Below are 6,000 nucleotides of genomic sequence, written 5' to 3'. Positions count from 1 at the left end.
AAATCTTAAAAAATAAAAAATAAAAAATAAAGGTCCTCAAATATGCCATTCTGTTTTAGCCTTTGCACATGCTATTCCCTCTTGTTACAATGTCTTTCCCAACATTTACCCCACTTGTTGCCAACCTGCATAACTCCTGCTCATCTTTAAAAGCCTAAATCAGGGGCGCCTGGGTGGCTCAGTTGTTAAGCACCTGCCTTTGGCTCAGGTCGTGATCCCAGGGTCCTGGGATGGAGCCCTGCAGTGGGGAGTCTGCTTCTCCCTCTCCCCCTGCTTGTGTTCCTTCTCTCACTGTGTGTGTGTCTCGTGCTCTCTCTGTGTCAAATAAATAAATAAAATCTTTAAATAAAAGCCTAAATCATATGTTATTACCTCTGTGAAGCTTTTTTTAATCCCCTCCCTTAGACCACAGACCTCACCCCTTGAGCTGTTATTTTTAAGAAAAAAAGCAATACTAATGCTTGTTACGTGCTAACCACCTCATTAAGGGCTTTACTTTCATTCTCTCTTGTAATCCTGGGGATGGCACTTTGGAGCACTAAAAAAGCCAACCAGGCACCTGGAAGAAGTGCTTACCTTCTCCAAATCTCAGCCAGGACTTTCTAGCCCAGGCTGACTGATTATTGAGCCCATGTCCCTAACCAGCTCGCCATGCAACGTCCACCTCTCTCATGCTGGGCCACCTGTGCCTGTAATTTTATATATATTTAAATTTTATTTTATATATAAAATTTATATATGTAAGATATAATTTAAATATATATATACTTAAGGTATAATTTATATACAGTAAAATGCAGCATTTTTCGTGGCCATTCTGCAACTTTTGACAAGTGCATATAGGTGTGTGTAATAACCACTAAAACTGAGGTACAAAATAGTCCCACCATCCACTAGAGTCCCCTCAATAACTCTTTGTAGTCAGCACTAACCCCCACTCTTGGCCCCTAAACCACTGTTATGTTTTCTGTCCTTATAGTTTTGCCTTATAATATCATATAAATAAAAACATAGCGTATGTAGCCTATTGAGGCTGGCTTCTTTTCCCTTAGCATAATGCACTTAAGATTCAGCCATACTGTTGCTTGTTTAAGTACTTTCTCCTCCTCCTCCTCCTCCTCCTCCTTCTCCTTCTCTTCATGAGTAGCATTTCATTCTATGTATTTGCTTATCCATTCCCCTGCTGAGGGACATTTGGGTTGTTTTCAGTTTGGGGAGATTATTAATAAAGCCATTATAAATATTCACAAGCAGGTATTTGTATGAACTTAGGGTTTTATTTCACTTGGATAAATACCTCAGAATGAGATTGGTGGTCATGTGGTGTTTTTAACTTTATCAGAAACGGTGAAACTGTTTTTTTCAGAGTGACTTAGCCACATTTTTAGCCCCAAAGTAAAAGCTTCTAGAGAGCAGGAACCAAATTTAAGGGAAGAAGAGAAGGAGGAGGAGGGGGGGAAGGAGTATTTGACTTCACATCCTCAGCAGCTGGCATTGTCCTGGCATACAAATACCTACAGAATCAAAGCAATTCTTGAGGGCGCCTGGGTGGCTCAGTTGGTTAAGCGACTGCCTTCGGCTCAGGTCATGATCCTGGAGTCCCAGGATCGAGTCCCGCATCGGGCTCCCTGCTCGGCGGGGAGTCTGCTTCTCCCTCTCCCACTCCCCGTTTGTGTTCCCTCTCTCGCTGTGTCTTTCTCTGTCAAATAAATAAATAAAATCTTAAAAAAAAAAAAAAGAAAGCAAAGCAATTCTTGATTATCTACTTCTCAGGAAGGGTGCCTTCCCCTTCTGGTATTCACTCTATCTTTCCAGTGTTTCATTAGATAGTGGTTTGTTTGTTTTTTTAAAAGTTTTTTAAAATTTATTTGACAGAGAGAGACACAGCCAAAGAGGGAACACAAACAGGGGCAGAGGGAGAGGGAGAAGCAGGCTTTCCACGGAACAGGGAGCCCGACGCAAGGCTCGAGCCCAGGAGGCTGGGATCACCACCTGAGCGGAAGGCAGATGAGCTGAAGGCAGACGCCTAACGACTGAGCCACCCAGGCGCCCCTAGATTATGGTTTTAAAGTTACAAGAGTAGGGCGCCTGGGTGGCTCAGTTGGTTAAGCGGCTGCCTTCGGCTCAGGTCATGATCCTGGAGTCCCTGGATCGAGTCCCGCATCGGGCTCCCTGGTCGGCAGGGAGTCTGCTTCTCCCTCTCCCATTCCCCGTTTGTGTTCCCTCTCTCGCTGTGTCTTTCTCTGTCAAATAAATAAATAAAATCTTTAAAAAAAAAAAAAGTTACAAGAGTAGACTGATGCCCACTCTAGTCAGGGATAATAACAAAGTTTCACCCTTATTGTATCATTGATAGAAACAGAGAAGTTAATAATAAAAATCATGGGGGGGGGGGAAGGAGTGAGGAGTTTAGCCAGAAACAAGTTTAGTATGTAACAAATACTGGTTGATCCATTGCCACAGATTGTATTTTTCTAAAAATGGCAACACCAATATTGTCCATCCAACATACTCCTCTAGAACCTTGCCATTACCCTTTCTAGAGGTAGAGTCTAATTCCCCTCCCCTGAGGCCATTATATATAACTGATAGAACATGGGAAAAATGAAAGGAGATGACGTCCAATGCTATAAGGTGCTAGAGCTTCTACCTTGTTTGCTAAAACAGTCTCTTTCGAAGCAAGGAGCTGCCAGATAATAAATCCAAATGGTCTGAGGTCACCGTTCTGTGACCTAGACTACGAGGAGAGGCCCATGTAGTTGTTTCCAGCAACAGCCCCAACTTAAGTTTCAGGGGTCTGGGCTATAGATCTGAGAGTCATCCATAGAGGGGAGATCTTTGAAATCATGGGGAATCACCCACAACAAGCAATTGCAGAAAGGAACAGTATGGAGCTAAGGCACGCTCTTGGGAGGAAAACACACAGCTGGTGGGCACAGAAAAGTTGTAGGTAGGACCAGGTTAGGGGCAGGAGCCAGTCTCAGAACAGAGGGAGAAAGAAATTGATTGGCAATGCTAAATCTACAGAACTGTCAAGGAGTCTGGGGCTGGGGAAACAGCCATTGAATTTGGTGTCTACAATTGTCTACAGAGCAGGAAGAACAGAAGGTTAGGAAAGTGTAGGAGATAGGGAAGGGAGGATGCAGAAGTTTGGAAGTGGATGAAAAGGGAGGATGGATTTGTTGGTGAAGAGGGCAGTGGCCACTGAGATTGGGCCCCTAATTAAAAGTGTTGCACACACAACTGAAAACCAAAGAGAAAACACAAGTAAGAGATTGGGGGAAGAAACAGAGCCAGAGAGCTGAGCAAACATCAGGGAAAGGCTGCTCAGATGATAACTATGGAAACAGATACATTTTTATGTTTGAAAACATTTTTTATTATGAAAGTATTTGCATATTTTAAATTCTATTCTCATTTCTAACCTTTCAGACGTATACCAAGAAAATTAAATCATAAAAAACTATCTCGGAGTACAATAAACGTATCCTTTCACATAAATGTCCCACGATGTGTCCCAAAATGTTTTTCATTTTCTCCTGAGTCTTTTGCATATTTAGGATTTCATATTGCAGCTGTCTCAGAGGGTTCCTACATGGATGTACCACTGCCCTTCTCACTTTCATGGTGGTCAGACGGTTTCCTCTCTTTTTTATTAACTGTTGTTAAAAATAGTAGTAAAGCAGTACATGCTTATGGTTTTTAAGTTTTTAGAATGCACAAAAATATAAAGGAAAAAATTTAAATCCCCCCAAGACCTACGCAGGACCCTCAGGTTCTCCCCCACTGATGTAACCCACTGTTGACAGCTCTGGGTATGGCTTCCCCAAAAATGTTGTACACATAGACAAGTATGATGTGCTTCTCCATTCTCAGCACCACCAAGTGCTGAGGATATGATGTTTGCCCAAAATCCACTTGATCCCTGACCCATGCACCTTAGCCTTCATGGGCAGAGCCATGATTTTGTATCTCTCATGTAAAACAAACAAAACAAAACACCTAAGAATTACCATGCATGCTGCTCTGCCCCTAACCTTTTTCCAAGAAATGGTATGCCCTGGAATCCTCCACATTTTTTAAATGACTGCCTAGTGGTGTTCATTTACATGTCTGTACCATAATATACTTAATCGATCCCCTGCTGATAGACATCCTCATTGTTTGCAGTAGTTTTGCTATTACAAGCAATGCAGTAACGAGTATCGCTCTAAATATACCCTTGTTCATGGTTATATTTACTGGTAGGATAAATTCTCAGAAGTAAAACACCTCGATCAAACTCATGAGTATCTCTGCAATGGACAGCTGCTACTCTTTCACAGCTATTCTGCATCTGAAATACTTTCCCACGTTTGGGTGAAACAAAAATCTTGGCCAGAGGCAGAGCCTGCCTTTCTTTACAGATGACAAACTGTCCAGATACTAACCGTTCCCACCCCTAACACATGGGCACATGACTGGATTCAGCCTCAGTCTCTGGACCTGGATGAAGAACCTGAAGAAACAGGGACACCTGGGTGACTTAGTCAGTTGGGCATCTGACGCCTGATTTTGGCCCAGGTCATGATCTCAGGGTTGTGAGATCGAGCCCCATGTCAGGCTCTGTGCTAGGCATGGAGTCTGCTTGTCCCTCTCCCTCTACTCTTCCCCCTTGCTCACTCTCTCTCCTCTCTCTCTCTAAAGTAATTAAATAAATAAAATCTAAAAAATAAAATCTAAATAATAAAATCTAAAAAAATCTAAGAACCTGAAGAAACAGGACACCCCAAAGTTCTGATCAACCAGGGCAGTGGCACATGTCTGGCTGGTTCCCATGGTGTGCTTTAGGTTATAGTCTCAGTCACCTGGCCTCCTGCTGGTTTCCTCAGGTTAATCCCCCAACCCTGCTAGTAGTGATCTTATGAGCTCCTCAGTGTCTTTTCAGTCAGCTCCTCTTCTGCTGAAATCAGGCCTGCTTAGATCCTGCTACTTGCAGTTAAGAACCCTGACTGATTCTGTCCCAACCAGACTCCAATCAGGCTGACCTGTGTAACCAGGAGGATATTGAGGAAATAACAAAGTGTGATTTCTTTTTTTTTTAAAGATTTATTTATTTGACAGAGAGAGACAGACGCTTAACAACTGAGCCACCCAGGCTCCCCTATTTATTTATTTGACAGAGGAGAGCGCGCACAAGCAGGCAAAGCATCAGGCAGAGGGAGAGAGAGAAGCAGGCTCCCCACTGAGCAGAGAGCCTGATGTGGAGCTCGATCCCAGGACCCTGGGATCATGACCTGAGCTGAAGGCAGACCCTTCACTGACTGAGCCACCCAGGTGTCCCTACAATTTTCAATTTTTTTTAAGCTTTTATTTATTTATTTATTTGAGAGAGAGAGAATGAGACAGAGAGCACATGAGAGGGGGGAGGGTCAGAGGGAGAAGCAGACTCCCTGTTGAGCAGGGAGCCCGAGTGGGACTCGATCCTGGGACTCCAGGATCATGACCTGAGCTGAAGGCAGTTGTTTAACCAGCTGAGCCCCCCAGGTGCCCACAATTTTCAATTTTAACAGTCTACCAAATTGCCCTTCAAAAAGGCAAGAGCGCTGTGCACTTCCAGTACCATGTGGCAGAGTTCTAAAAGTGATTGGTTTCAGAAAGGATGCAGGGGAGGGGAAACTGACCCGATAAGGTCTAGCCTCAGCACTTCCCTAAGCTGTGGAACCCTAAGTTGCACCCCAGGACCTCCCACCAGCACAGGACCCTGGGGATAGCTATGGAACCATTGTTCCTATAAGTCAGCCCTATGGGCAGAGATGTGACCAGAATCCGGCCTGGTGGGCAGGCAGGGTGAGCAGGCAGAAATCTGAGCAGGGGTAAGGCCACAGGTGTCGGGTCACGTGATCCAGTGATCCAGCCGGGAGGGCTCAGCGAGTGGCAGCTGCAGGGGGTGTGGCAGGTGGGCAGGCGCTGCGGCAGGAATCTCCCTGGGCTGGTGGGGTCAGGAGCCTCAAAAGAACA

This window comes from Neomonachus schauinslandi, chromosome 3 (genome assembly GCF_002201575.2).
Source record: "Neomonachus schauinslandi chromosome 3, ASM220157v2, whole genome shotgun sequence".
Taxonomy (NCBI): Eukaryota; Metazoa; Chordata; class Mammalia; order Carnivora; family Phocidae; genus Neomonachus; species Neomonachus schauinslandi.
This window is presented reverse-complemented; position numbering follows the sequence as displayed.